The sequence below is a fragment of the Pseudophryne corroboree genome, chromosome 11, assembly GCF_028390025.1.
Source record: "Pseudophryne corroboree isolate aPseCor3 chromosome 11, aPseCor3.hap2, whole genome shotgun sequence".
Classification (NCBI taxonomy): Eukaryota; Metazoa; Chordata; class Amphibia; order Anura; family Myobatrachidae; genus Pseudophryne; species Pseudophryne corroboree.
Genome location: NC_086454.1, coordinates 109,613,250 through 109,628,383, shown reverse-complemented (window position 1 = coordinate 109,628,383; position 15,134 = coordinate 109,613,250). Strand labels below are relative to the sequence as shown.

General features: G+C 44.5%; 1 protein-coding gene and 1 pseudogene across 5 annotated transcripts in view; both read left to right on the top strand.

Annotated features, from left to right (window-relative positions):
- The window catches only part of LOC134969034 (general transcription factor II-I repeat domain-containing protein 2-like), a 473,133-nt gene that overhangs the window by 102,931 nt on the left and 355,068 nt on the right, over positions 1-15,134 (top strand). The gene's annotated exons all lie outside the window — the stretch shown is intronic.
- LOC134971057 (5S ribosomal RNA) lies at positions 6,825-6,943 on the top strand (annotated as a pseudogene).

Sequence of the window (15,134 nt, the reverse complement as noted above, 5' to 3'; positions counted from 1 at the left end):
TAGTTGGGTTGGACACCGCACTGGATTTCTGTTTGCGGAGGGTTTTGCATATGCCTTCGCAGAGACCAACAATATGTAACGAATAAATGATCCCTATTATGGGTATCTATTGTGTATATGTATATGTTGGTGGTGCTCCCAGAGTCAGTAATACAAGTGGTAGTTTTGGAAGGAAAAAGAATGACTCTGTGTTGGGGCACACTTTGGAAATATGAAATATGATAAAACTTTACATTTATTAAAGTTAATCATAACAGCAGAAGTGGTGGAGGAAACATTGGCTTTACCTCTATATCTACATCTGTTAATGTTGATTAACTTACAGGACTAAAAAGCAATACTTTAATACACTCAATACACTTTAAATTCGAGCCGCTGCGGCCGCTGTAGTCAATCCTTAACCTACGTACTTTTTACTCAGTTAGCACACAAAGGCCCGTACCGTGTATGCACTTTGCGTACACACGCTGCAACGGACGTACCAAGTACACGCAGTGCATACACACACCGACACGCTGAGAGCACAAGGCAGCTTCACATGTGGCTGAAATACACTTAAAACCTTAGCAGGAAAAGAGACACCACACCAATTGTATTTAAGATGTTGGGATCCGACCCACCAACATATAAGGGGGTTACAACAGATATACAATCACAATAACATGAAAGAGGCTACAATACAATGGTACATACATTTTGGTTTCGCCAGCGCCACACGGTCCGGTGCTCAGATCAATCTAGCAAGATGACCTTCAGAGAGAGAGAGTAACCGGCTAGGCAGCTTTGGCTTTTATACAGTTGGTAAAAACACAATACAATGGAAACTGTAACCTCTTCATCCATAGGTCAAAGGACTGGTCATTTACAGTACAGGAGGGGTCATAGGTTGGTTTGAATAGCTGGGCGATGTCTATTCAAGGTGTGCTTGCAGTTGGTCTCCACTGGGTTCCCGCCGAATAGCAGAGTACAGTAAATACAGTATAATAGTAATATTCTGTTCCTGCGCATAATTATGCACAGGAGCGTGCTATCTTCTGCAAACTGCTACCGGAATGTTGCCCTTAAAATACCCTACAGCTGGATACCAAACACCACCTCATAACCTAATGCTGCCCCCTCATATCCTGTAAAGGTGAATCTCTTTGTTGTACCATTTAAACAAGTATAAATTGCTGGTGTGGTGCATGTGGGCTATGTGTTCATTGTGCACTATGTGGATTAAATATGTGATATGTCTTTGTGGCTTTTCCATGCGAGTACAAATGCTACCGTAACTACTCATACCACGCGCTAATACGCAGGGCTGCGTGAGTGGTCATACGCAACTTGCGAATATGCGTAAGCACGGCAGAACAAGCACACGCACGGAGGCCATCTGTGTGGAGTTTGTACGTGATGTGTGTACTGTAATATTTTCTGACTTCGACAGTCCACCCTTTGGCAGTCATCAATAACTGCCACTCTTAACTAATAAACTAAAAATATTACCTATACAATATATATACAAGCTTGGATGATCAGGGGAGAGTTGTAGGTGGGAAATGTATAGCCTAGTGGGATAGTAAAAGCATGTATGTATGAATCAATGTCTGGGGGGGCATGTATCATCGTGCCGTATATGTTATAAGTAAGCTTCAAGTTATTGCGAAGTATACATTAAATCCTTCTTATCCCATAGTAAGGGTCTGTACCTGGGCAAACAAACACTACCAAGCTTTGTTCGGGCAAGGGCTTTCAACCCTCGCCTCTTCGGCTTCTAGTACCAACAAATGGGGAGCACGTTTAGTTGATGATACATGGAGGGGGAACATATGTGAGTGCTAGTATATGTGGATAACACCTGTCGACTATGTGTGCCATTAACTGGAGGTTGCAGAGATGAAGATAAGACACATATAAAAATACATTCGCTGACGTCTTTTCCGGTTGGATGTTTCTGGGTAAAGGGGGAGACAGAGAAAAATGGCCATGAAATTCATTTGTAATCCTTATCATAACACTGTTTTTATGGATGGATAATAAACCAAATCTGCTGCTGCAACAACGCCCTCGCTCCTTAGACTCATCAAATTTGTCCCGTGCTTGCGCCTCGTTAGAATTTTAACACACCTGAATATCAAACCAATAATTATGACGACGCCTAGGATACAAAGGAGAAACTTTCCCACACTTGCAATTACATTCTGCACCCACTCTCCTAATCCAGAAAACCATTTGAGTGGGTTTAGCCATGAGACCCAGCCGGTCAATTTATTACCCACAGCCGTCAAGGTAAGATTGTGCTTCCTCCAGAACTCCCACTTCAACTGTAAGATCTCATCCATCTTTTGATCGATGATCTCCGTAGGGTCGTCAGTGCTATTCGTAATATACGTACAGCACTTCACGCCATATTGAGTTGCCAGGGTAACACAGTACCCACCTGTCACAGCTGTAACGTAATTCAGGACCATCCTGTGCTGGATCAGTTCCTTCTTGTAGGCTTGTAACTCCCTTCCTGTATACCTGAAGGTGTCATCATACATCTCAGTGATATTATCTATAAAGTTTGCTAGCACATGGATGTACCTATAATTTATAGTTCCTCTGGCAGTACGGGTGATATCTAATGCGAGAAGGAACTGAATCCCGGTGGATTCGTGGATCAAATCAGAGGCTGTGTGCTCTGTCCTATCTATGAGGTGTCTCTTGATGATGTGTTCATAATGGGTATGAGCATAAGGAGTCTGAGCGTTGCGGTGAACATCTTTCATTTTATCGTGGGTTATGGTCATGACCTCTGGTAGTACTCTCCCAATATAACACAATCCCTCAGAGCTCGGAGTAAGCCACTTGTACGCTTTCCTCCCACATATGAAATAGGCATCATCTGGGAGAACATAGGGGACAAAATGTAACATCACCATATTGCAAATCTTCCATGTAAAGAAACCAATCCCTAGTTCTCCCATTTGCTCAGTACAAGTATCGGGCTGGATGATGTGGGCACAATACCCCTGCGATACCTTTCCAACCCACATGGTTTTGCTCCCATGTGTATACCGGTACCGGCGAAAATAGTTCCCACTGTTGGCTATCTTGCGTACAAGTTCAGAGTCAATAGGAATCCTATCAGCTCTGTGTGAAGAGGTCATTGTCTGGTTATTCAATGTCACTTCCCAATTTCCTGGTTTTTGGAAATTGGAAATATTAAAACACAGCAGTGACCTATCTACATGATACTGGTGGAGCTTCAAACTAGGGGGCCTAGATATATTGAATTTCTTGTCCACCGGTCTCCCACCCCGTAATTCGAGTACCTCATCTATTGCTAAAGGGTATGGCACTAATCCTGACTTACTCTGTCCTTGAGGTACCTGTGAGCACACCCAACATTCTGTCTGGTTTAAGACCTTACCCACTAATGAGTGGTAATCACGCAACGGATGTCGGTCCATGTTGATATTAATATTGGACTGACATCTCTGGATGCACCCATCTTCGACTATGTTCTCACAATTCCTACAAATACAATATTCATCAGACAATAACCCCTCACATTGCCTCCGAGCTCCGTGACTACCAGAGCGCTTACTGATGCCAGCCTTTACTAGAGTGATGTGCTGCTCCTGAGATCCTACAAATTCATACTCGCCATCAGAACCAATTCCAGATCCTTGCTCGACCTCTATGGGACCCTCACCAAAACAGATTGTCCTGATCAAAAACAAAATTACCAGCAGAACCCGAAACGCAATCTCTTGTGATAGATCCATTTCATTAGGGGAAGAGAAGGGAGATAAGAAGGGGGAGAAAGAAAAGGAAAATGCAGTGGGAGGTGAAAAAAGAAAACTGGTATGACAACCGCCTCTGATTTTGTTGTTCTCCGTGCTCAGGTGCCGTTTCAACAGTCCTGCCTCTCAGCTTTCCCAGAACAAACACTCTAGTGATACAAGGTTCTCTTCACCTTGCTCTTTGTCATGAGTTTTCTCCGGGTTAGCGACCTTCTTGCAGTGGGACGAGTGGACCCAAGTCTCTCTTTCGGCGACCTTTAGTGCTGTCGTGCTGGTTAACAAGACTTGATACGGTCCTTCCCACCTGTCTATGAGGCAACCTGAGCGTAGAAAATTTTGAATCATCACATAATTCCCAGGCTCAATGTCATGACAATTACTGTTCGGTAGGTCAGGAATCACCAGCTTTAGATTTCTTTGTTGATTTCTCAGCTGCCGGCTCATCCTAACCAAATATTTCACAGTTATTTCACTATTGCATTTCAAATCATCCTGGGGGTCTATCATTAAATGAGGTTGTCGACCAAAAAGAATTTCAAAGGGTGATAAGTTAAGCGGTAACCTGGGAGTGGTTCTGATGCTGTACAACACTAGTGGCAAAGCTTCTGGCCACAACAATCCAGTTTCAGCCATCACTTTGCTCAGCTTGTTCTTAATAGTGCTGTTCATTCTCTCCACCTTCGCACTCGCCTGTGGCCGGTACAGAGTATGCAGCTTGCTATTAATTCCCATCAGTTTGCACATGACCTGAAAGACTTCACCTGTAAAATGGGTACCCCTATCACTTTCAATCATTCTAGGGATACCATATCTGCACACAAATTACTGCACAATTTTCTTTGCAGTGAATACAGCAATATTTGTGGCAGCGGGGAATGCTTCAACCCAGTTGGAAAACACATCAGTACATACTAACACATATTTCAAATTCCTACAGGGTGGTAACTGTATGAAGTCGATTTGTATTATCTGAAAAGGTCCGTCTGTAGGAGGGATATGGGATGACTCCATTGGTATTGCCTTACCAATATTCTTCCTCAAGCAAGTAAGCCATGTCATTGCTTTCTTACCTGCATGAGAAGAGAATCCTGGCGCACTCCAGTAGGCTCTTACCAGCTTGCACATACCCTCCTTGCCCAGATGAGTCAGACAGTGTGCCGCCTCAGCTAGACTTGGAAGATATGCTCTGGGGGCCACTGGCATACCATGTTCATCTGTCCAAAGTCCTGAGGACTCCTGACCATATCCCTTTGCCTTCCAGACCGCCTTTTCCTGTAGGGAACACAAATTAGCATTTCAATTAACTGTTACATGTTAACTGTTTCAAATGTCATCAGTGATGTAATGTTAGTTCATATGGTTGTGCTTGCTGCTGATTTAGCAGCTTCGTCTGCCCAGCTGTTACCAAGTGAAATTGGGTCTTGGTTGTAAGTGTGTGCTTTACACTTGATAACAGCCACTCTGCCTGGTTCCTGTATTGCTATCAGGAGTCTTTTGATGTGGGACGCATGCTCTACAGGTGTGCCAGCTGCCGTCATGAAATTTCTGAGGCGCCACAGAGCCCCAAAATCATGCACCACTCCAATATTAGCTGACTTACCTTTGGCCAACTCACATGCTCTGGTCAGTGCGACCAGCTCAGTGACGTGCTGAGTGCGGTGGACCAAGTGGTTCAGCTTCTATGATACCGTCGTCATCTACTACTGCATATCCAGTGCACAGGTGTCCCGATTCCGTCTGTCTGTAGCAACTACCGTCAGTGTAGAAGGTAAAGTCTACTGCTTCCAGTGGGTTGTCACTGATGTCAGGTCTCGCAGTGAAAGTTTGGTTCAGGTATTCCATACAATCATGCGTATCAGTATCTGCACTAAATCCTCCTTCACCATCGTTCTCATCCTCCACCCTTTGTGCATGACCAGGCACACTTGGCAAGTAGGTTGCAGGATTTAGTGAGCTGCATCTCTTTGTGGCAATGTTTACCGGGGCCATCAGTGATAACTCCCACTTTGTAAATCGAGCAGATGAGACATGTCTGGTTTGGGCTGAGTTTAGTAAGGCTGATACTGCATGAGGTGTATGGATGGTCAAGTCGTGTCCTAACACTACGTCCTCGCTTTTACTTACCAGCAAAGCTATCGCTGCAACACTTTGCAAGCAAGTGGGAAGAGACTGTGCTACAGTGTCCAACTGTGCACTGTAGTAGGCTACCGGTCTGCTGGCATCACCATGTCTCTGTGTTAAGACACCTGCCGCGCACCCAGCACTTTCAGTACCGTACAATTCAAAGGGCTTTTCATAATCTGGCATACCTAATGCTGGTGCTTGTGATAAACACTGTTTTAGTCTCTCAAATGCCAGTTCTGACTCCTCTGTGCGAGAGACCCATTCTGGTTTGTTCGAAGAGATCATCTCCTGCAAAGGTAATGCCAGTATGGAGAATCCTGGAATCCAGTTCCAACAGTACCCACACATTCCGAGGAACGTGCATATCTGTTGTTGAGTTTACGACAGAGTCATGTCGCGAATCGCCTGTATCCTATCAGCAGTCAAATGCCTAACTCCTTGTGTCAAGCAATGTCCCAAGTATTTAACCTTGGTCCGGCACAACTGCAGCTTATCCTTTGAAACCTTGTGTCCTGTCTGGGAGAGATGAAACAGAAGCTGTTTAGTATTTGCCAAGGACGACTCGAGTGAGTCAGAACACAACAACAGGTCATCAACATATTGTATTAGCACTGATCCACTCTCAGGTTGAAAGGATTGCAAACAGTCATGTAAGGCCTGCTGCTGCTTGAGCTGATTAGGACAAATTAATCCGATGCAAAAAGATTTGTTTCTCTCATGGTATTTGTTCTTATCTGAATTCCTTTATGGGGGATTTCCCATGAGAGAAACAAATCTTTTTGCACCTATTTCACTCATCTATATTGTGGTGTCTCTCTTTCTAGCTGCCTCTTGGGCAAATATTTGGCGTTATCTATCGGATTAATTTGTCCTAATCAGCTCAAGCAGCAGCAGCCCTCCCCCCAGCAGATAGGCACTTACCTGACTTTCTACAGTCATACCATGCTGGACATGCCCGATCTCGTCTGATCTTGGAAGCCAAGCAGCATTGGGCCTGGTTAGTACCAGAAAGGGTGACCCTCTGGGAATACTGGGTACTGTAGTATTAAGGAACTTACCTTCTGCCGATCAGTAAAATTCACCACCAGCGATTTTTGCAGCATACTTACCTAAGCTGACTAGTCCACCAGGAGTCCGGATTCACAAAAGCCGGTTCATCTTGAATCTCTCTTATGAATATACAGGTGTATATCTATTCATAAGTGGATGGAGATAACAAGAATTTCTATATTTTCACTTTTGACAAACGTCGAACATTAACACTCGCTCAATATCCAGTGGGTGTGCAGACAAATCTTCTGCCACCTACGGTACATCCAGTGAGTAACATATCACCTTATTTGTATTTAATACTTGTCTTAATCAATTTTGCTGACATACACAGCAACATTTTTATCATTGTTTTCGTCTGTTTAAAAAATTAGAAGTTAAGTTTTATCTTTGCATATACATTGTTTAACTTTCACAAATTTATCTATCAGTCTATTTAAACAAAGTGTGCCCCAGAGAGACACAAAAACAGTCCCTCTTTTGCTTCTCTGCAAAACAACCCTTTCAACTCCCTGTGCTTACTGATGTTACGATCGTGCTCGATAGCGGACTCTCTCAGTGCAGCCACCGAGATACCTCACAATTAGGTAGAGAGGTTTGCACCCTTGCCCTCAGTGCCTCCTTTAAACCGTCCATCAACACATAGACAGCTACCTCCCTATGGTGTGCATTCTCCTTAATATCCTCAATCCCAGTGTATCTGGGTATTACCTGCAGTGCTCGATGGAAATATTCAGATGCCATTTCACCTTCCTTTTGTCTTATGGAGAAGATTTTATTCCATTTAACAACAGTAGGGAAATACACTCCTAATTGCAGGTTGATTTGCCGTACATTCTCCTGATTGTACTCACCAGTGAGAGGTACCTATGCGTCTAATTTACAATCCGTTATGAATTTTGGGATGTCAATATTTGAGGGTAAACACTGTTCACCAATCTTTATTTGTGGGCTCATGGGCGTTGCCTAATTCTTTAACTAATTTTTGGCATCCGACTAGATCTTTTCTGGGATCGGGGAAATCTGACATAATTGACCTTAACTCTGCTCTGGACCAAGGACAATGCATGGCAATGTTCCTGATGGGAGTTACTCCCTGACTGTCAGTCTTCCCATTGGGGACTGCAATTACCCTGACAGGATTTACTTCAACGATATAATTTTGGTTTGTTTCTATAATACGAGGAGCTATTGTCTCTGCATAATGTATGGTACCGTACTTACCAGTGGACACAACCTCACTCACCCCTCCGCTGGGGGGTATCGCTACTACTCTTGGCGGTTGGGCCGTGCCCACCTGGGTGTCCTGTATGGTGGGTGCTAGAGGGAGTGCCGATATCGTGCTGTGTTCATCGTCCTGCTCACAATCCTGGGGAAAATTTAAAATGAGATACAACTGGCAAGGGTTAGGGTTAACACATTGATCAATCACTTTCCTATCCTTTACCAAGGTACCATTGCTTGTAGCCAATTTCTCCCCATCAACATATGGCGGTGGTGGTGCGCTCGCAATCGCTTTCCCGCTAGGTTTGGAACCTGCCATGCGAGCTAGTTCCTTTTGCACCTCCCCCTCTTGCTGCCACAGATTTAAACAATCGGTATGCCTGATCCTTTGTTTTCTAGATTTAATCAGACATATTCTAATCCTTATGTTCTGCAATACCTCTGATTCAAAGCTGCCCACCCTTGGGAATGAGGCCCTATCTTTAGCAGTCATACGTACCCACTCATTGCAAAAAGCCTCCGTGTGTGGACCATATTTCTCACACATGATAAACCTTGCTGACCCTTTTGGCCTCAATTCTCCAGCCTGAACCCTGCATAAACGTCTCTCCCTTGAGCAACTGGCTCCCATATTTGTGGGTCTTTTTAATAACTAAAAATTCCCGCAAACACCAAAATACTCAATGTAAGCAGACGGTGAAAGTTACTCGAGCGCCTTTCACTCGCTCTCGCCCACGCTGGCGAGTACAACGATACACTGTCGATAGTGGATCGCAATGTACCCAACTTAGGGCTCCTATAAGACCTTACAGCACCATAACTTCTTTCGGTGGAGGTTCTGTTGAAATATTTTCCCGAGAGAGGCAGCGAAAAATTCCTTTTCGGTATCTTTCCACTGGAATTTTTGTAGGATGAAAAAAACAGTTGCCTAATAACTATTGCGTCACCCTTTCCAATGGAAGTCCACCAGGGAGATTTCCCGACGTTATCAAAGAAAAACCCCTTTGTCTATACAATCACATCTGCGTATGCTTTTCCACAGCACTTATGGCACAATGGTATCACGTTGTGCTGTGTAGAATACACGGACGTGCGATTCAATCGCACAGCCTATAGATACTAGTTATCTATATGCCTTACGATTGCTGTAGACCACCTAGAACACCTAGACCAGTCTGGTTGTATGGGACACCTAGACCACTCCAGATCACCTAGTCCACCTAGTTCTGATCACGTAAGGTAGCGAACCCTACGCCACCGGGCCTCTACTAACCCAGTGTTTCCAAGGGACCTGAATTTTCCGGGGTTCAGCTCCACTCACTCCGCTTTCACTCACTCAAATATACCTTGTTTTTCTTTTCTGTACAGAAAATTTCCACTCCCTTAGGTTGGTTACTTTACCCCAGAGGTACTTACAGTTTTAAACTAAATATCAAGGTAATCTGTTTTTGAAATCGGATAGTTATGTGCTATTGTATTAAATGTATACTATCCCGTCTTTAATTGAACAAACTATTGTGTAATTTGTACTTAGCGTCCGTACTCCTACACAACCTTGCGTAAACACGTGACCGTGCGTGCCTTTACGCTGCATGTGCGCTCCTGTACTTTGTCCGTACCACGTGTACAACGTACGTCCGCAATTCAACAAACCACACAGTCTCTATAAATGTGAGCAATACTAACTATAATCGCTCACTTAACACAATCCACACTTATTCTGTATAAACCTTAACAACCAGGCCAGAACTGTGTTTTGTGTTTTATAATTACACCCTTAAATACATTTCTTTCAAATTTATCTATATAGCAAACAAAGGTATCTGATTTCACACAGATCTGTAATGACTAATAACCTATGGCAACAATATGTGGGAGAGTATGCAAAATATCGGTACCCTTTGTGTACGCTTTTGGCGCCAAAAAAAATTACACAGATTTTTTTAAATAGCTTTTTTCCTGTTTACCTCCGGGTTCTATCAGCACCTCTGCAGACCAGACAGAGCAGACGCAATCTAATAGCACAAAATAGAGTTTCAAAACATCCAAGCAACCAGGAAAAGGTTTAACTTAAAGATGCATCTCCACCCTTTGCTGATACATTAAAGTCTGCTATGACCTGCTAGTCTACGAGCATGTGAAAAACCGGATCGAGCTCCCAATTGTTAATGTTGATTAACTTACAGGACTAAAAAGCAATACTTTAATACACTCAATACACTTTAAATTCGAGCCGCTGCGGCCGCTGTATTCAATCCTTTACCTACGTACTTTTTACTCAGTTAGCGCACAAAGGCCCGTACCGTGTATGCACTTTGCGTACACACGCCGCAACGGACGTACAAAGTACACGCAGTGCATACGCACACACCGACACGCTGAGAGCACAAGGCAGCTTCACATGTGGCTGAAATACACTTAAAACCTTAGCAGGAAAAGAGACACGACACCAATTGTATTTAAGATGTTGGGATCCGACCCACCAACATATAATTGCTGAAAGGAGGTTACAACAGATATACAATCACAATAACATGAAAGAGGCTACAATACAATGGTACATACGTTTTGGTTTCGCCAGCGCCACACGGTCCGGTGCTCAGATCAATCTAGCAAGATGATCTTCAGGGAGAGAGTGACCGGCTAGGCAGCTTTTATACAGTTGGTAAAAACACAATACAATGGAAACTGTAACCTCTTCATCCATAGGTCAAAGGGCTGGTCATTTACAGTACAGGAGGGGTCATAGGTTGGTTTGAATAGCTGGGCGATATCTGTTCCAGGTGTGCTTGCAGTTGGTCTCCACTGCGTTCCCGCCGAATATCAGAGTACAGTAAATACAGTATAATAGTAATATTCTGTTCCTGCGCATAATTATGCGCAGGAGCGTGCTATCTTCTGCAAACTGCTACTGGAATGTTGCCCTTAAAATACCCTACAGCTGGATACCAAATACCACCTCATAACCTAATGCTGTCCCCTCATATCCTGTAAAGGTGAATCCCTTTGTTGTTGTATCATTTAAACAAGTATAAATTGCTGGTGTGGTGCATGTGGGCTATGTGTTCATGTGCACTATGTGGATTAAATATGTGATATGTCTTTGTGGCTTTTCCATGTGAGTACAAATGCTACCGTAATTACTCATACCACACGCTAATACGCAGGACCACGTTAGCGGTCATACGCAACTTGCGAATATGCGCACGCACAACAAGCACGCGCACGGAGGCCATCTGTGTGGAGCTTGTACGTGATGTGTGTACTGTAATATTTTCCGACTTCGACACATCCTCTTGTTAGGAATAGAAATCTAATGACACATATTTAAATACCTAAAAATTAAACTTTGCTCAGCTGATTACCCACAGCACCAATTATCAAGGAGTTGACACGATACTCATTTAATTTTATTACAGTAGTAAATGTAGTAAAGGTAGTCCTGATACACTAATACCCCTTTTAGACTCGCACTCCCGGGTCACTCCCGGGATGCGTCCCAGGATGCATTCCCGGGAGTGACCCCTTTCACACTGCACTAAGACCTGGGATGGACCCGGGACAGCCCCATTTACACTGATCCCGGGATATCCCTATAATTCAGGTGCTGGGGGCGTAGCTGGAGGCGGAGCCAAAGGCAGTGAGGCATGAAAAGGAGAGATGGACACATTGGAGCACCCTAATCGATGGCTACCATCGATAGCCATGTAATCACTAACCATCGATGGTAAAATATATATATATATATATATATTAAAAATAAAAATATATATGTGATCATCTCCCATCGATGATTTTAAGCATCAGTGCTTCATTCCCGGGCAGCTCAGTCTGTTAAGCAAACTTGGGGAAGGAGGACGAGAGTCGAAGAGCCATCATCATTATAAAGATGAGGTCTCCGGCAAGGCGAATGGGCTCTGAAAGATGACATCATCTTTTCTGAGCCCATGAAAGCTCCAATCGGAGGCCTTTTAACAGTCCCGGGTAGTGAATCCCGGGACGGGCCCTTTCACACTACCCAGCTTCCCGGGACGGTCCCGGGTTCAACCCTGCTTTAGACCTGGGATGAAATCCCGGGATGCTCGTCCCGGGAAATTGTCCCTGTACCCATTTACACTGAGAAAAATCCCGGGATGATGCGCGTTCACGTGCAATATCCCGGGATTTTCATGCGAGTGTAAAAGGGGTATTAGTTATCATATATACCTCTTTATTTTCACCATAGGCGTAAATCTCAAATTGACACTGTCCACTATGGAATATGATTAGTGTCAATAGAGGGTATTTTGACCCTAATATTTACATAATTATGTTTGTTTTTATACTAAAGTCTATGTCGATCCCTTTTTCTTATGATTAACTTTAATAAACGTAAAGTTTTAACATATTTTATATTTCCAAAGTGTGCCCCAACACAGAGTCTTTCTTTTTCCTTCCAAAACTACTAGCTTTTCTATTGTACCTGCAGACTGGTGGGTTCTGTACGGTAGTTGTGTCACCGCTTCATCCCAGGTCTGCCTTTACTTTACTATCACGGATAGGGGACTAGGGATGGGAATCAAATTATGTTTCATTTGAACCATCTCACGAGCAGGGACCTCAACCCTCATGTGCTTATCCTTCCCTTACTCAAACATCCTCAATGGCACCTAATCCCATGGCTTCTGCCACCCTGATACTTATGTCAGTGTCATCTGCTGATGCATCTATATTTATTTATTTACCCTGTACTTGTCCTATATTTTCTTCAACTGTAAGTCACTATTGTCCCGTTTTTATTTTTCATTTACAGTATGTACTCTGTAATTGGGCGCTGCGGATCCTTTGTGGCGCAATATAAATAAAGGATAATAATAACCATTGATGGTTTGGTTCCAATGGCAAACCCTGGAATGGTGAAGATCCAATGTTTCCTCACCATCGCAAGTTTTATTTCTGATATTCTATAAATGTATAGGGTGATGGGAGTAGGCAGGGAGGCTTGTTTTATGTAAACCTTTACATATGGCAGATATATCTCCCTTCAGTTAGATCGCCCTTTATTTAAAACACAAATTTCTCAGCATTGTCATACCGGGAACTTGAACCCTCAACCTCATAACATTATGAAGCTTCTGCAAGTGTAGTCATCAGTTTATACCATTGGAGCAAAGCAGATCTATGTAGTGTGTGGCTGTAGGCATAGACACCATTTCCGTGGGTGCTCCCGGGCCCGAGCACCCACGGAACCAGCTGCTGCCCCAGTAGAGCTAGCCACAGCCCCCACAGTAGATTGAGACGCACTGGGGGTTGCGGAAGCGCATCTGTATCATAGCAATGTAAAAAACAACCAAAAATGACAACCGCCGAGGAGGAGACAGACGCTAGAGGTCACATTTGACCTCTAGCGCCTGTCTCCCCTGCGGCGGGCTATTTAAAAGGGTGGGGGTTTTTTTACTGCTATGGTACAGAATCGCTTCCGCAGCCCCCAGCACGTCTCAATCTACTGCGGGAGCTAGCAGTAACCACTGATGCCCGCACCCACCCTCCCTAACTTTACTGGGGTAGCAGCCAGGAGATACCCGGCAACACATAGGAAACCCCTGGCAATGCACAGGAGACCCCTAGCAACGCGCATGAAACCCCTGGCAACACACAGGAGACCCCTAGCAATGTGTATGAAACCCGTAGCAACGCACAGGAGACCCCTAGCAATGTAAGTGGCATTAGTGGTGTAACTACCACCCCCGCAGCCTCTGCGGAAGCTTGGAGGCACAGGGCTGCGTGGACGTCGCCACTGATTCAGAGCAGATTGACTTGCGGACTAGCCGTCCGCATGTCAATCTGCTAAATGTACCTTCCAAAATGGCCGCCGCCATGGAGGAGACATGCTAGTGGTCATACTTGACCTCTAACATCTAAGAAGTGCCAGGACCCGCGGGAGCGTATAGCGCTGGCCGTGGCCTTGGCACCCTGCAACCCTGCCACCTTGCTACCCTGGCGCGGCGGTGGCAGCAGAGGCGGTGGCGTGGCACGCGGCTCACTAAACAGTGGGGGGCAGGTTGGGTGGCATTACTCCCTCGCAACAACTAACAAGCATGACACCCAGTGCATGAAATCCCTGGCAACAAGCTTGACACCAAGCACATGAAACCTCTGGCAACGAGCATGACACCCAGAGGATGAAATCCCTGGCAACAAGCATTACCCCCTGGCAACGAGCTTGACACCCAGCGCATGAAACCTCTGGCAACGAGCATAACACCCAGCGCATGAAACCCCTGCAATGAGCATGACACCCTGAGCATGAAAACCCCTGGCACCGTGCATGGAACAAAGATCATGAAACCCTTGGCAATGATCGGGTAATTTAAAAGTAATAAGAAGCCTTACTGTAGGGCTTAATGTGTAATGGGCATTGCGATGTGTGGCATAATGTATCACGGACATTGTGGTATGTAGTATAATGTATAACGGGCATTGCGGTGTGTGTCATAATGTGTTACAGGCATGACGGTGTGTGGTATATTGTACAGTATCACGGACATTGTATGTGGTGTAATGCATAAAGGACATTGCGGTGTGTTTCATAATGTGTCACAGGCATGATGGTGTTTGGTATACTGTATCACGGGCATTGTATGTGGTATAATATCTCAGGGGCATTGTAGTGTGTAGCATAATGTATAACGGGCATTGTGATGCGTGGCATTCTGTGTCACAGGCATTACATTGTGTGTCATAATGTGTCACAGGCATTATGGTATGTGGTATAATGTCTCAGGGATACTGCAGTGTGTGGCATAATTTATAACGGGCAATGCAGTGTGCAATAATGTATCACAGGCATTACAGTGTGTGGCATAATGTCTAAGCGCCATTGCAGCGTGTGGCATAATGTGTAAGGGGCATTACTATAAGGAGGAATAATGACACATAATGTAAGGGGCATGAATCAGGATTATTTTTTTCCCCCTGTGGTCA